General features: G+C 37.3%; 1 long non-coding RNA gene across 2 annotated transcripts in view; it reads right to left on the bottom strand.

The window, feature by feature from the left end:
- LOC309644506 overlaps positions 1 to 16,897 on the bottom strand; it is a 169,881-nt gene that overhangs the window by 67,544 nt on the left and 85,440 nt on the right. For both annotated transcript variants that reach the window (XR_014254461.1, XR_014254462.1), the window contains exon 2: positions 4,802 to 4,883. This is a non-coding gene — a long non-coding RNA (uncharacterized lncRNA). The remainder of the gene's footprint in view (positions 1 to 4,801; positions 4,884 to 16,897) is intronic.

The raw sequence follows: 16,897 nt of genomic DNA on the forward strand, positions 1-16,897 counted from the left end.
GTCAAGAGTGACTCCAGGATTTCAGACTTGAGCAATATCCATCAATATAATGAAGCTAAACATTGAATAGATGGATATTTGTCATATTAAGCTATTTTTATTTGACCTGTCATTTCCTAGTCCAGGAAAAAAAATAATGAAACAGAGTGAAGAAAGCCTCTGTGAATTATGAGCTATCATAAAGAGAAACAATCTACAATTATTGGAGTCTCAGAACAGAAGAGAAGAAGAAAGGGGCAGAAAGTTTCTTTCAAGAAATGATGGCTGAGAACTTCCCAAATCTGGGGAAAGATTTGAAAATCCAAGTTCATAAAGCTCATAAGTCTCCCAAAAGATTCAACCCAAAAGGATCTTCTCCAGCATACATTATAATGAAACTGTCTAAAATCAGAGACAAAGAGAAAATCTAAAAACAGCAAGAGAAAAAAAGTTTCTCACATAAAATGAAACTCCCATAGGCTATCACTGAATTTATCAGCAGAAATCTTGCAGTCCAGTCCAGGAGAGAGTGGGATTACATGTTTAAAGTACTCATAGAATAAAAAAGCCAACCAAGAATACTTTATTCAGCAAATTTGTCCTTCAGAAATGAAGGTGAGATAAAGACTTTCCCAGGTGAACAAAAGTTCATTACCACTTGTCTTGCCTTACAAGAAATGCTGAAAGGAGTTATTCAAGCTGAAATAAAAGGATACTAATTGATAACATAAAACCATATGAACAGGGCTTCCCTGGTGGCGCAGTGGTTGAGAATCTGCCTGCTAATGCAGGGGACACGGGTTCGAGCCCTGGTCTGGGAAGATCCCACATGCCAAGGAGCAACTGGGCCCGTGAGCCACAACTACTGAGCCTGCGCATCTGGAGCTTGTGCTCCGCAACAAGAGAGGCCGCGATAGTGAGAGGCCCGCGCACCGCGATGAAGAGTGGCCCCCGCTTGCCGCAACTAGAGAAAGCCCTAGCACAGAAACGAAGACCCAACACAGCCAAAAATAAATAAATAAATAAATAAATAATAAAAATAAAGTAATTCCTTAAAAAAAAAAAAAAAAAAAACCATATGAACATATAAAATGCACTGGTAAAGATGAGTAGATAGTCAAATTCACAATACTCTAATATTGTGACATGGTGGTATGTTAGTTACTTAACTGTAGTATAAAGGCTAAAAGACAGAAGTATAAAGCCTAATTATAGTAACAGTAATTTATTAATGAATATATAATATAAAAAGGTATAAATTTTGGCATCAAAAACATAAAATGTGGGGAGGGGCAGTATAAGGTTAGAGTTTTGGTATTTGATTGAAGTTAAGTTGTTATCAGCTAAAAATACACTGTTATAAATATGTTTTATGTAAGCCTCATGGTAACCACAAAGCAAAAACCTACAAAATATACACAGAAGATAAAGAGAAGTGAATCAAAGCATACCACTACAGAAAATCAGCAGTTCACAAAGGAAGACAGTGAGAGAAGAAGAAAGTAACAAAAGAACTACAAAATAGCCAGAAAACAAGATGGCATTAGCAAGTCCTTACCTCCCATAATTACTTTAAATGTGAAGGGATTAAATTCTCCAAACAAGAGGCATAAAATGGCTAAATAGGTAAAACAACAAGATCCAATTATGTGTTACCTACAAGAGATTCACTCAGCTTTAAGAATTCACATAGGTTAAAAGTGAAGGGATTGGGCTTCCCTGGTGGTGCAGTGGTTGAGAGTCCACCTGCCAGTGCAGGGGACGTGGGTTCAAGCCCTGGTCTGGGAGGATCCCACGTGCCGTGGAGCGACTGGACCCATGAGCCACAATTGCTGAGCCTGCACTTCTGGAGCCTGTGCTCCGCAACAAGAGAGGCCACGATGGTGGGAGGCCCGTGCACCGCGATGAGGAGTGGCCCCCGCTTGCGGCAACTGGAGAAAGCCCTCGCACAGAAACGAAGACCCAACGCACCCAAAAATAAATAAATAAATAAATAAATAAATTTAAAAAAGAAAAAAAAAGTGAAGGGATTGAAAAAGATATTTCATGCAAGCCAAAGGGAGCAGGGGGGGTTATAGTTATATCAGACAAAATAGACTTTAAGTCAAAAACTGTAACAAGGGACAAAGTAGGTCATTATATAATGCTAATTAATTCATCAAGAGTATGTAACAACTGTACCCAGGGTGAGAGCACCTAAATATATTAAGCAAATATTAACATATCTGAAGGAAGAAATAGACAATAATACAATAACAGTAGGGGACTTTAATATCCCAGTTTCAACAATGGATAGGTCATCCAGACAGAAAATCATTAAAGAAACATTGAAATTGAATTATACTTTAGAACAAATTGACCTAACAGACATATACAGAGCATTCCATTCAACGGTAGCAGAATACAAATTCTTCTCAAATACATATGGAGCATTCTCCAGGGTAGATAATATGTTAGGGTACAAAAGAAGTCTTAACAAATTTAAGAAGATTGAAAATATATATGCAGCAAACATCATTGTTCCAAAATACATGAAGCTAACATTGATAGAATTGAAGGGAGAAATAGACAGCTGTAAAATAATAACAGAAGACTTCAATATCCCACCTTCAAAAATGGATATAGCAAGACAGAAATAAACCCTTACATATATGGTCAAAAGATCTTCAACAAAAATGTCAAGACCATTCAATGAGTTAGGACAGTCTTTTCAACAAAACATTCAAAAGAATGAAGTTGGATCCTTATCTTACACCATATACAGAAAACAACTCGAAAAGGATCAAAGATCTAAATGTAAGAACTAAAACTGTAAGACTCTTTGAAGGAAACATAAGGGGAAAGTTTGATGACATTGGATTTGACAATGATTTCTTGGATATGACACCAAAAGCACAGGCAGCAAAAATAAATAAATAAATAAATAAATAAATAAATAAATTAGACTGTATCAAAATTAAAGTTTTGTGCATCAAAAGAAACTATCAACAGAGTAAAAGGGCAATCCACAGAATGGGAGAAAATATTTACAGATCATATACCTTATAGGGGTTTAACACTCAGAATACATAAAAAATTCCTACAGCTCAACAACACCAACAACAAAAAACAAATAATTTTAAAAGGGAAGAAGTTGAATAGACATTTCTCCAAAGAAGACATACTAATGGCAAACAGTTGCATGAAAATATGCTTAACATCACTAATCGCTAAGGAAATGAAAATAAAAACCACAATGAGATAGTACTTCACACCCATTAGAATGACTATCATTAAAAAACATAGTAAGTGTTGGCAAGGATGTAGATAAATTTGAATACTTGTATACTTCCAGTGGGAGTGTAAGATGCTGCAGCTGCTACTGAAAACTGTATAGCAGTTTCTCAAAAAATTGAAAATAGAATTATCATATGATCCTGCAGTTCCACTACTAAGTATGTACTCGAAAGAATTATAAGCAGGAAATTAAATAGACATTAGTAGACCCATGTTCATAGTAGCCTTATTCATAATAGCCAAAAAGGTAGAAAGAACTCAAGCATCCTCAACAGATAAATGGATAAATCAAATGTGGTATATACATACAGTGGAATACTACTTAGTCTTAAAGAGGAATGAGATTCTGACACATGCTACAACATGGATGAAACTTGAAGACATTAGGCTAAGTTAAATTAGCTAATCACAAAAGGACAGATACTACATGATTCTACTTACTTGAGGTACCAAGAGTAGTCAAATTCACAGAGACAGAAATTAGAATGGTAGTTGCCAGTGACTTGATGGAGGGGCAAAAGAGGGGTTATTGTTTAATAGGTACAGTTTCAGTTTTGTGAGATGAAAAAAGTTCCAGAGACAAATAGTGGTGCTGATTGCACAACAATGTAAATGTGCTTAATGTCACTAAACTGTACACTTAAAGATGGTTAAAATGGTGAAAAATTAGTAGTGGTCAGCTGTCAAATATGGAGAGTTTAGGTACAAAAATAGAACACATCTATTGTGCTTGGCAATTTGGGTGACATTTATAATTTCTGCAGGTTAAATAGAGCAATGGAAGCATGCGTCTGCAGAATAAATAGAAGTTGAAAAGAAATGATGAGGAGGATGGGCATCTCTAGTGAGAAGTTTGGCAAAGTTGTTAAAAGAGAGAGTTTCCACCATGGTAAATTTATTCCAGAACCTCGGGTGTATTGTTACCTCTACAGTGCACTTTCTTTCCCTGGCTGCAGAGTTAACCAACTTAGTAAAGTAACAGATTTCAAAGGGTGGCCTAGGTAATTTATATCTTTTTGATATTTTACTGTAAAAAAATGGTTTCCCTATACTAACACTACTATTGTTAATAAAAGCAATGACTTTTAACTAGGTTTACCACTAGTTTAAAAGTATTATTTTTTATTTTCAGAATGATCTTGCCACGCAGGCATTATTACCTCCTTTGCAGATTAAAAAAAATTAAGTCGAGTAACTCCATGGTCACAAAGCAAGTGTTCAAACGACTGCTTGTGTAATTTGAAGCTAGCGTTCTTGACCACCAGAGTGTGGCTACAGAGTGACGATCATTAGATCTGCTCACTCACTGGGAGGCAGGGACATGAGACAATGACATTTATCGTGTGACAATCTACCCATGGCACCTTGCACAAATAGGTTCTAGGTGGGTAAACACTACAGGGACAAGAGAAGTACCCATCAAGGACTAAGGCAACTTAGAAAGATGGACGGGCAAGGACATAGAAACCCACTGAATCTGACACACACACATTCCTTTATGGTTTTAAAAAAATAAAAGAAGCTATTAAAGTACCAAAGATATGACCTTTATTCTCCATGGAGCACAGTTGTAGAGTTACTTTGGGTCTCCCCAGTTTCCGTGAGAAAATCCTGGCTGGCAGGGTCCCCTGATGAAAGAGAAATGACTCTGTGTGAGATTTAAAGCATTTCTAATTTGAAAGCAAACCTAATTGCACATACTACTTACACATACACCATGTGGAAATAATAAATGTACTTATGATGGAAATGTTTGCTTCATTTATTATACTAGGAGTTTTTCCAAGAAATGGAAACAACTGTTAGAAGTGACATTAAATATTTAACTGAGTTTCTTTTTCTTCTTTTTCTTAGTATTTTTTATGAATACATATTTTAAAATATTACTACCACACAATAAAGCACATGGCTCCTGATTTGTGGGGGTATTGCGTGAGTTTAAAAGGGAGAGATTTATCTCCAGAAAACATATGTAATATCAGAATATGACACGAGTGAAAGCTGAGATGTGAAATTGTGTTCTTCAAGAATTTTGAGATCTGTACGAAATAGCCTTCAACCCCTCTACCATGAGATAGAATTTTTCTAAGCTAGGACTTTGAATAGAAGTTCGAGTATGGTAACAGTGACTTAGATTGGGTGGTTGTTTTCTGAAGTGGGTGACCAAATAACTTTAAGTTTTCAGGGTGAAATTGGAGAAAGCCCACCCTTTGATGGACACTGTTAGGCAGGAAGATTTGAAAATGTAAATACATTTGTAAGGAACCCACCCATCCCTGAAATGTGTGAATTCTATTTAAAATACCAGGAATGTGGTATTTTATGTTGGGGTATGAACGATACAGGAGTTAGCAATGCTGCATCACAAACCATCCCAAAATTCTGTGACTAAAAACAATAAGCATTTATCATTGCTCATGATTGGGTTGATTGTCAGTTTGGGCTGACCTCACCTGGGCTTCCTCATGCATGTGCACTCAGCTATGGGCCAGGAAAACAATTTGGCTGATATCGGTGGGGCTCTCTTACTGTTTGGTGACTGCTTTGTGGCTGGGCAGTCATGGATAACCTCAGCTCTTTTATTTTTTATTGAAGTATATTTGATTTACAGTGTTGCGTTAAGTTCTGCTGTACAGCAAAGTGACTCAATTATACATATATATATATTCTTTTAAGTATTCTTTTCCATTACACTTTATCACAGGATATTGAGTATAGTTCCTTGTGCTATACAGTAGGACCTTGTTGTTTATCCAACCTATATATACTAATTTGCATCTGTTAATCCCAAACTCCCAATTTTTCATTCCCCCACTCCCTCCCCCTTGGCAACCACAAGTCTGTTCTCTATGTCTGTGAGTCTGTTTCTGTTTCGTAGATATGTTCATTTGTGTCGTATTTTAGATTCCACATATAAGTGATATCATATAGTATTTGTCTTTCTCTTTCTGACTTACTTCGCTTAGTATGATAATCTCTGGGTCCATCCATGTTGCTGCAAATGGCATTACCTCATTCTTTTTTGTGGCTGAGTAATATTCCATTGTGTGTGTGTATATATATATATATATATATATATATATATATATATATATATATATACCACACCTTCTTTATCCATTTGTCTGTTGATGGACATTTAGGATGGATAACCTCAGCTGTGTTCCATGTGATCTCATCATTCATTTGGCTAGCCCAAGCTTATTCACATGCTGGGTGATGATTTCAAGAGAGTGAGAAACTCTTCCTTCCTCTGCTTCACTTCCCTACCTCCAAACATACATACATACACACACATACAGACACCCACACACACTGGCTGAAAATTATAGAAAGTTGAGTAAGCAAATTTTTACCAGAAATAGGATAAATGAACACTGCAGGGATAAAAGTCATACATAGGAAATTTTAACACATCTTTCTCCAATAGAAAAAGCAGGCAAACATTAATAAAATTAAAAGGGAAGATTTGAACAATTTGTTTAATGAACTTGACCTAATAGCCATGTGTGGAACACAGCACCCAACAACTGCCAAGTACATATTCCTTTCAATCTACATGGGGCATTTATAAAAATTGACCTTATACAGGATTACAAAGAAAATTTCAGAATATTGGAGTTAAGTTTGTGGTTAGATTTAGGGTTAAGGTAAGTGTTAGGTTTAGGCCAGAAGTTAGGAATAGCTATATGCTTATTTTTAAGTTAAGGGTTAGCTTTTAGATGTAGGGTTACTATTTGGCTTAGGTTTAATTTGGATTAGTGTTAGATTTAAGATTAGGGTTAACATTAGTTTTAGGGTTAGAGTTGGCACCAGAACTAATATTAGGTTTATGGTGAGGATTATTAGTGTTGGGATTTGGGTTAGAGTCAAAGTTAGGACTAGGTTTAATGTTTGTCTTAGGGTTGGGTTTGTAGTAGAGTTAAGGGTAGTGTTTGGTTTAAGACTGGGATAGATAAATAGGCCAATGATGCAAAACTGAAAACACACTTTATTTATAAAAGGTGGCACTGTAGAGTAGTAAGGAAGTATCTTTTTAATGGCAGTCATGGGACAAATGGATACTACAGGGGAAAAATGATTTGGAACCCCCACTTCACATTATTCTTAAAAATCATATTAAATTGGAGTGTAGTCCTAAATGAAAAAACAAAACAAAAACAAAATAGAGATTTTAGAAAACAAGATATTATTTTCCTGACAATGAGGAAGGGAAAAAATTTTAAGATAAGAAAAAAAAAATTGATAAGTTGTACATGAACAACTGTGGTTAATCCAAAGTCACCATTAAGAGAGTAGAAAGGCAAATCACACGTGGGAGATGTTTCAACACATACAGCCAAAATGACTTGTCTTGAGGATAGATAAAGAGCATGTATAAACTAATAAGGAAAAGAAAGACAACCTAAGAGCCAAAAGATTTAAATCGATCCTCAATAACAGTATGCAGATTTGTGAGAGAAGGGAGCAATAGAAACTTTCAAACGCTGCTGTTAAGAGAATAAATTGTTGCAGTCACTTTGGAAAATAGACTGTCGGCATGAGTTCTAGTTGAAGATATATAGGCCTTATGACCAAGTAATGCCATTGGTATAGGGAGCAATAAGGATATAAAATTGTGTACTTATGTACACAGGGACAGAAGTTCATGAATATTTATAATAGCTTTGTTTTGTTTTTAATAGCCTGAAACTTGGAAATAATCCAAATTGCATCATCGGTAGAACGGATAAACAGAGTGACTGAAAAAAGCCAGACACAATAGAATACCTACAGACTGGATCCCATTTATTAGGGCTCAACAACAAGAACAATTAAGCTACCTTGCTTAGGGTTGCATCCTTAGATAGCAAGGGGGTGATGATAATAAGGTCAGAAGAAGCGGTGATCAGGAAAGTGGGAGACTTCCACAATGTTGGCCATTTCATAATCTGCATAATGAAATATACATAGGTATTTTCTTTACAATAATTTATTAAATTGTATGTTTTGGTGGACTTTTTGGTAAGTATGCTATATATCACAGCCAAAAGGTTAAAAACTGTATTATTTTAATGACTACACTGCATTTCAAGATTTGGACTTACAATATTTTATTTAATGATTTATCTCATTGCTAAACATTTACATTGCCTTCTCTTGTTTCTCCTGCTCAAAACAGTGTTTCTACAGACAAATATTTATGGATATGTTTTTTACTGGTTTGTCAGAATAAATTCCTAGAAGAAAGACTGGGCCAAGCCATATGGAGTTTTAACATGTTCTTGATATAAAATTTTTTCCAGAAATACTGTGCAAGCTGAATTCCCCATAATGTAAGGATTTCTGAATCATTGCACAATTGCCAGTGTCAAATATCATAGTTTAAACAATACCTGATTGTTTTAATTTGCATTTATTTTACTTCTACCTAGTAAAATGAAACCTTTTTTAAAGTAGAGCATAGTGTTCAGATTGAGGGATCAAGAGTCAAATTGCTGAGATTCAAATTCTGGCTTTAACACTCACTCACTGTATGGCTTTGGGCTTGTTACCTAATCTCTTTGAGGGTCAATTTCCAAACACGTATTAGAGCAAAAGTTGTTGTGATAGTTAAATAAGTTTATCCATGTAATAAATAAAGCACACTTCCTGGCACATTTTAAGTCCTCTGTAAATTAAGTGTGTGTTAGATGAAGAATTGGGGAGACAGAGCCCTGGAGGGAGGAGGGAGCAGTGGAGGAGGCTAGGAAGGAGAGGAGATGGAAGGGAGGGAAAGAGAAAAGAAGGGAGTGATGGAAGGAAGGTGGTTGATGGAGGAAGGGAAAGATGTTTTGGGGGGAGGGAGGAAAGAAAGGAGGAAGATTTGGAGATGGGAAAGTACGGGCTGATGGAGGAAGGTCTGAGGGAGTGATGGATCAAATGATAGAGAGTATGGTAGAGGTTACCAGTTCTCCATTCCTTCTTGACAACTTCTAATCCCTTCAAGAATTCAATTTTCAAAGTTTAAAAAACAATGCGGAGATAGGTTATATTGTTGTCAAGTGCAAATGATCAAGGCTTTGGAGGCGGACAGTCCTGGTTCTATCACCCTTTAGCTATGTACTCTGGGACAAAGTCCTTTCTGAACTACCTGTATAAAATAGAGCTGGTGGCATCTAATGTTCAATGCCTATGTAAGAATTAATTAAGATACGGGACTTCCCTGGTGGTCCAATGGGTAAGACTCTGTGCTCCCAATTCAGGGGGCCTGGGTTCCATCTCTGGTTGGGGAACTAGATCCCGCATGCATGTTGTAACTAAGAAGCCCGCATGCCACAACTAAGAGTTAGCATGCTGAAACTAAGAGTCCGCATGCTGCAACTAAATATCCTGCATGCCACAACAAAGATCCCATGTGCCACAACTAAGACCCAGCACAGCCAAAAATAAATAATAAATTTAAAAAAATAAAGTCACAGATCAAAAAAAAAAAAAAGAATTAAGATAGTGTATATGAAGTATATATCTCCAGGCCTGGCTCACAGTATCTCTCCAAAAACGATAATGTTCTCCTTAATGTTGCTGCTAGACAATAGCTCAGAAAGTATTTGAAGTGGCTTAAAATGTTGGCCCTAAAATTAGCAAATGTCAAACACCAGACTGTGATAAAAAAATTCATCATCTATTAAAGGGACATGTGCCTGTAAATGTATGTATGCGAGTGTGTGTTTGTCCATTCAGAGTAGAATGGAACAAAAAGGGTAGATAACATGAGAGAAATGGGAAAGTGCTCCTTGACTCATTCTGGGCGTCAGGAAAGTCACGGAAATGCTCAACACTCTCCAGCAGTTGAGCAGAATATGGAGGACACAGTGGCACAGCCTACGGCTGAGAAGGTGAGTAGTCTCTGACCACCATCACCACACCCAAGAAAGAGCTGTGATTACCAAAGCCAAGAAAGTCCAGTGTTAAACTAAGGAGCCCTGGAACATGAGGCCATTTCCCTGAAACAGCACATCCAGCAACACAGATCACAGATTAGTCAGGTAACCTCATGGAGACATTATGTTCAATATGGCCATTTGGTTCTGTAAATTCAATCCCAATGCCAAATTCCATGAAAGTCCTTTATTAACCAAGAGTTAGACATAAGGTATACCATACTCTTTTTCAGTGGTATTCCAAATATGCTCAAGAATAGCCAACTTTAAATAAAAGTGAGTACCAAAAATATGAAAGCAAAGGTCAACGTGTGAGTATAAACAGGGACCTTACTTCACAGTGTCAGTGATGCTAGCGAAATTATTGAATGACTTAGTCAAGCTTGTCAGCCTACCTGCCATTCCTACAAGTTCTATTCATATGTCCTAAAAGCTCATCAAGCCTAATAGAAGAGAAAAGACACCAGGAATGAGGTTACGTAAAAGAAAAAGACAGTGTGCTCTCCAGGGAGCTACAACACAGTCTATTTATGAACAGTGGTAAAGTTATACCATGTGAAATACGCAGTAAATATATAGAAAGTTGACAAGTAGGATAACAGACCTGATAGATGAACTTCTTTCCCATAGTTCAAAACAAGTGATGGCTCTGGGGTCTGCTGAAAATCCTTCTACTTTTTTGGCCTAAAAAAAATCAGGCTCAAATACTCAAATGTTTTCCCTCCTGAGACAAATTACCTCCCTCAGCTATGGTGTGACCTCCCCTTCTCTTAAAATTGGAAAGCTGGTTACTAAGTTAGCTTCCTTTGAACCTGTTTACATGAAAGCTACTTATGAAATAATTTAATCCAGTCAAGCTGATAATAATAGCTTTCAAGATTAAAACACAGTAATAAGAAAAGTGAAATCAAGGGGGATTCATTAGTCTAAAAATGATTTTTATCTGTGCTGTTAATATGCTGTTTGGTCTTAGCTTGCAATGATGACACTTTCTTGAGACGTTAAAGGCTTTCATCTAATGTTCTGCAATTGCTATAAAAAATTTTTTTGCAGTGGTAGTATATGGGTTTGAAGGCATGTGTAGCAAAAGGTGCTTACACTTTATTTTTTTTTTTCAATTTGGTTGACATTGGAATTTTTAAAAATTTTTATTGGAATATAGTTGATTTACAAGGTTGTGTTAGTTTCATGTGTACAGCAAAGTGAATCAGTTATATATGTACGTATATCCTTTCTTTTTTAGGTTCTTTTCCCATAAAGGCCATTAAAGAGTATTGAATAGAGTTACCTGTGCTATACAGTAGGTCCTTATTAGTTATCTATTTTATATATATTATTGTATATATACCAATCCCAAATTCCCAGTTTATCCCTCCCCCTCCCCCTTATTCCCCGGTAACCATAAGTTTGTTTTCTACATCTGTGACTCTATTTCTGCTTTATAAATAAGCAGATTTGTACCCTTTTTTTTAGATTCCACATATAAATGATATCATATGATTTTTGTATAAATCCTCTGACTTACACCACAGTTGAAGGAGATTTTTAAGATATTCTCTGATGGTATTAATCCGTGAGCTCTATAGACATCTAAACTCTAACTTAATTAGGAATGCAAGCACAAAATAGCATTTGGCTCAGAAGTGAAATGTGTGAAAGCTCTGTGTACACGGGTTTATTTTCATAAACAGAGCTGGCAAAGTCGCTTTTGAGGCAGGAAGACTTTTTTTTTTTTTTTCATATGTTTCTCTGCTGCTTCCCCTTGTTCTTCCAGATTCTGTCTCCAGACGAGCCTTTCCACTGATGAATGCTGATTGTGTAAGATCTGAATTGCCAGATAATTGGTACTGTGGTTTGTTAAACTAGCCAAGGTATTTTTTAAAATTTATTTTTATTTATTTATTTTTGGCTGTGTTGGGTCTTCGTTTCTGTGCGAGGACCTTCTCTAGCTGCGGCAAGTGGGGGCCACTCTTCATCAAGGTGCGCGGGTCTCTCACTATCGCGGCCTCTCTTGTTGCGGAGCACAGGCTCCAGACGCGCAGGTTCAGTAGTTGTGGCTCACGGGCCCAGCTGCTCCGCGGCATGTGGGATCCTCCCAGACCAGGGCTTGAACCCGTGTCCCCTGCATTAGCAGGCAGACTCCAAACCACTGCACCACCAGGGAAGCCCCAGGAAGACATATTTGATGATAACAAGGTGATGGGCGATCCTGTCTTTATATGAGCTGTGACCAAAAGCAGAACAAATTCACACACACACACACACACACACAGATAAAACAGACAGAAGTTTCAGCGTGGAAAGTTGAATGATCTGAATGGGAACACAATTTTCTGAATGGGGGAGGTTGTAGTCTCTGACTCATGAATTCCATCACAAGTGTCCTTTAACAAGTACCAAGATCATTTGTATTCTGGTCTTCCTATGCAAAGGATTGTGTTTTAAATTTTATTGCTATTTTTCATAGAAAAAAGAAGTGGAGAATAGAGGAAATGAGTGGCTGACTGGTCCCATCTCACTGGAGAAGAATAAATAATATTTGAAGTGAAACCAAATTTCATTTTTCCCTTCAGTCTTTATGTTCCTTAAAACATTTATGCATGTGACCATTCTTATTTCTGCTTTAAAGCGAAAATAGACTATTGTTTATCTTTTATTACTCAGCTAATTTGTAGTGATTTTAGAAAATTCGTGCAATACAGGAAGAAATAAAAAGAAAGTAAAAAGCATCCAAATTCCTCTCATCATCACTCTATTAACGAGTTAACCATTTTCAATATTTTAAAGATCATCTTCCTAGATACGTTTCTAGGCTTAAACAGACAATGTCTATATAATTTACATAAGTGGTATTATACAAAAGGAAATGTTTTGTCACTTGCTATTTCACTCATCAATATGCCAACCACATCTATCTAGTTCAATAATACAGACATACCTCATCTTTTTATTATTACTGCATAGTACTCCATTGAATGTATGAGCCATATTTCATTTTGCCAGTCTTTAACTGATAAACACTTAGGTTGTGTCCAATTTCTCGCTATAGCAAATGGTCCTGTTATGAAAGTTTCCAAATGCCTTGATTGCCTTCTGCTTCATTGCCCAAGTTCTTGATCTTTTTAGGCCACTTTATCATGTCATATTAAAATCTCGCACCCATCCTCTGAGAGAATACATGCACTGGAGACAGACTAGTGGGTCCGAATCCTAGGACTCTGACTCAATGGCTCTGTAGTTCTGGACATTATTTTGTATGTTTCTGTGTCACAGTTTCTGAGCTATAAAATCAAGATAGTAATATGCACATCCTAAAGTGCTGATGATCAAATAAAATAAACCATTTATAATGCAGAGCATATGTGCTCAATGTATTGCAACTACTGTAATTATTGTTAGCTTCTCATTCACAGTCTCTGAAAAACACATCTGAAAACCATTTCCCATGTCTTCACAATCTTCCCTACTCAAGATTTCCAAATTACATCTTTCACCCACTTGCTTCTTCCAGGCTTCATTTCAGGTTCTAAAATTCCTGGAAGTCATTTATGCTGGATGTTCTAATGTCGAAGAAATTCTATACAGATAAAACTGTCACCAAATGACCATGGCACAAATCCTTGGAGTCATATTTTATAGCTCTTTCTCCTGTAGGCATGTTCAGTCACTCACAAATTCCTTCCAAGTGCTCATGTTTCCTCCATGCCCTCCATACCCATCTCTCTGTCCAGCGCCCTATTTCCAGCCCAGGTCAGACCCTGGTGGGCTCACACTCAGACAATGAATTTAAAACCTCTTTTAGGGGAACAATGCTTTCCTCAAATGACGTGTCAAATGGAAGTCCAGTACAGTAGGCAAGTCGAACCATTGCTGCTGCTACTGAGTCAGGATCTAGAAACCTGGAATGCCCCCCCCTTCCCTTTCATCTTCTCCAGATGTCCCCCCAAATAAATGTGCTAATCACTGCTATGGAGACAGGAATTCCCCTCCCAGTTGCCACTTGCTTTTCCTCCAAGCTCTTCTGCGAAGAGGAGAAAATATAATCAATGTAAAAATATTGCCCTGGTCATGGCATTCCCCTGACCGAAACTATATGCATAGTTCCTTGCAAATTTCCTCACTAACATTCAAGTCCCTCCTACAAAATCTAAATTTAGCCCCAAGAAATCTATCAATTGGTGTTTGCCAATGTAGCCAAAGGGGAATCCACGCCGTCATCTTATTCTTGCACATCCTGAGTGGGGGTCGACGCCCTCAAGGGCTTGCTTCCCTCCACCCACATATTCTGACACCCCCACGGAGTCTTCGGGAAATTGTTAAACTCTGCCTCCTTCATGTTGCTTCCACAATCATTATGAGGCTGCCTCTTAGATTTGAGCCCCCTTTTCTCTGACCTGTGGAAGTATCATGTATTTCTGGATATTATCTCAACCACCTTTTTGTATGAGAATGTGTTATATTTTCTAAAACTGGAGCCTCATGCATGTTTGGATTTCAGTCATAGTAGCTGATATCCCTGGAAGCAATGTGCTCCCATAAGGCAAAATTTAAGATGCTATGAAGGATTTTAGGGCTATGAATATCACTACTGGGCACTTTACTTTCTATTTGTCACCAACAATCTCTCTTTGGGGCTAACTATTCAGTCCCTTGTCACACTCTATTGCCACTATGGTTACACCACTGTGAAAATAAACATTTGGTTTTCTCTCATTGGGAAAAGTAATGCGTTTATATAATAAAAAATACAAATAGTTTCCAAAAGTTATACAATAAAAATATGTCCTTCTCACCCCAAAGCCCTTGTCCCTTAGTTCTGTTTGAAGGCTTCCACTGTTAAAATTTCTTAGTGGTCATCTCACAATCATAATTTGACTGTGGATGAAAAGCTTCCATTCCACTGTAAAATTATGTTTCATTTCTCTGTACAACCTCCTTCTCATCCATGAGGATCACTGCAATCAAAAAACAAAATCTCATCCATACTCCCCAGTGAGGCATCTCCCCAGTTTTGACATTTGTTAATGATCCTCATTAACCCTTTAACTAGACTCAATCTCCTTCTACTCCCAGTTTAATGTCAGATCAGCCCTACTATAGCCTCCACTCCCCAAACACCTAGAAGAAAACTTTTGACACTAGGATGCATAACTAACAAGAGCAAACCCCATTAAAATGAGCTCATCCATGAAAAAAAGTTTCTTATTCTGTATTTAGAAATGAAGGAATATGAATAAGGCTTTCTTGACCTGCTTGTATATAATTTAGAAGTTCTAGATAAGAGAAAGTACAGAGGAACTAGGGGCAAGTGAAACACTAGGGCAGGGTTACTTTAAAACAACCAGTGATGGGAAATTCTGGCTGAGTCAGGATCTCTGGACCAGGTTCAGGAAAAACACAATAAAACTCCCCATAGCTTGTATGGATGCACTTACCTCTTCCCACATACACCAATCAAAGAGATTCCATGACCAGTTTCTGAAAGAACTGCCATCCCAGGCCACATACCTTCTCTGCTTGGTATATGAATGAAAAGGCTGGATTCACAGACGTCCCCTTGCTGAAACTATAGGAAGGTGGGCTCTAATCACAAACTGGCCCAAACTGCTTTGGTTTTGAGATAATTCAGTTGGCCAGAAATGGATGAGCTGAATAACCATCAACTGTGTTCCTGACAACTTCAGTGAACCAGAAATTTTATTTCTCCAATAAATTTAAGCAATCTATGCTTGCTCTTCTGTAACATGAAGAGGTTGAATAAGACAATCTCCAAGGTCCTTTAAAGCTCTAAAATACTGTTAACAACATTATGTCAAGTGACTGGACAACAATTATATAATAGGTATTTACCCTACTGAGTTTATAATCAAATGTAACTCACATTATGGAAGTTTAAGGATCCAGTTCTGAGGAGACTAGGAGGTCAGCTGTCAGATTGTTGAAAGTATTGCTAAAACAACATGGCTTAGCTAAGTGCTTCTCAAAGTGTGGTCCACAGACCAATAGCATCAACATACTAGGGAGCAAATCCTCAGGGTTCACTCTAGCCATACTGAATCAGAAATTCTCAGATTGGGATGCAAGAATATATATTCTAACAAGCTCTCCAAGTGATTTTTTATGCTCACTTAAATTTGCAAAGCAATGCTCTACAATGAAGTAAAAACATGGACTATGGACTTTGGCCTAGATTTGAACACCAGCTCTGCCTCCTATGATCCAGAATCCAGGGTAAGTTCCTTAACCCCTCTGAGTTTCTGTTTCTTCACCTGCAAAGTGGCGATAATAATAACTTACAAGGTTGTATAGGGATAAAATGAGATAACATGTTAAACAACTGGTACATAATCAAAAAAAATGTAAAACTCCCTTCCCGATTGAGAAGAAATTTCAAGAAGGAATTCACAAGTATTCTTCTTGGAATATGGATTTTACAAACCTTAGGGAAACAAACGTCGAGAGCCTTTGGAGGGTAAAACCAACTACCCAATAGAAATATGCATTTTGGGCATTCTAGGTAGTTTCACCTCTCATAGGGCATTCGAGGTACACCCTAGGAAGAAATCTCTGAGACTGTTCGTCTCCTGCTGAGTGGTGCAGAGACCATGCCCCAGAGTGGGCTACACACTAGATGATACATTTGACAGAAAAGTTGAAGTGGATGACAGCAAACATATATAAATAGCTGCCTATGATGCCGGCTGTCAGGTTTCTGAACCGCAGGAAGTAGACATAAGAAG

Source organism: Balaenoptera physalus (genome assembly GCF_965194825.1).
Source record: "Balaenoptera physalus genome assembly, chromosome: 16".
In the NCBI taxonomy this organism is placed as follows: Eukaryota; Metazoa; Chordata; class Mammalia; order Artiodactyla; family Balaenopteridae; genus Balaenoptera; species Balaenoptera physalus.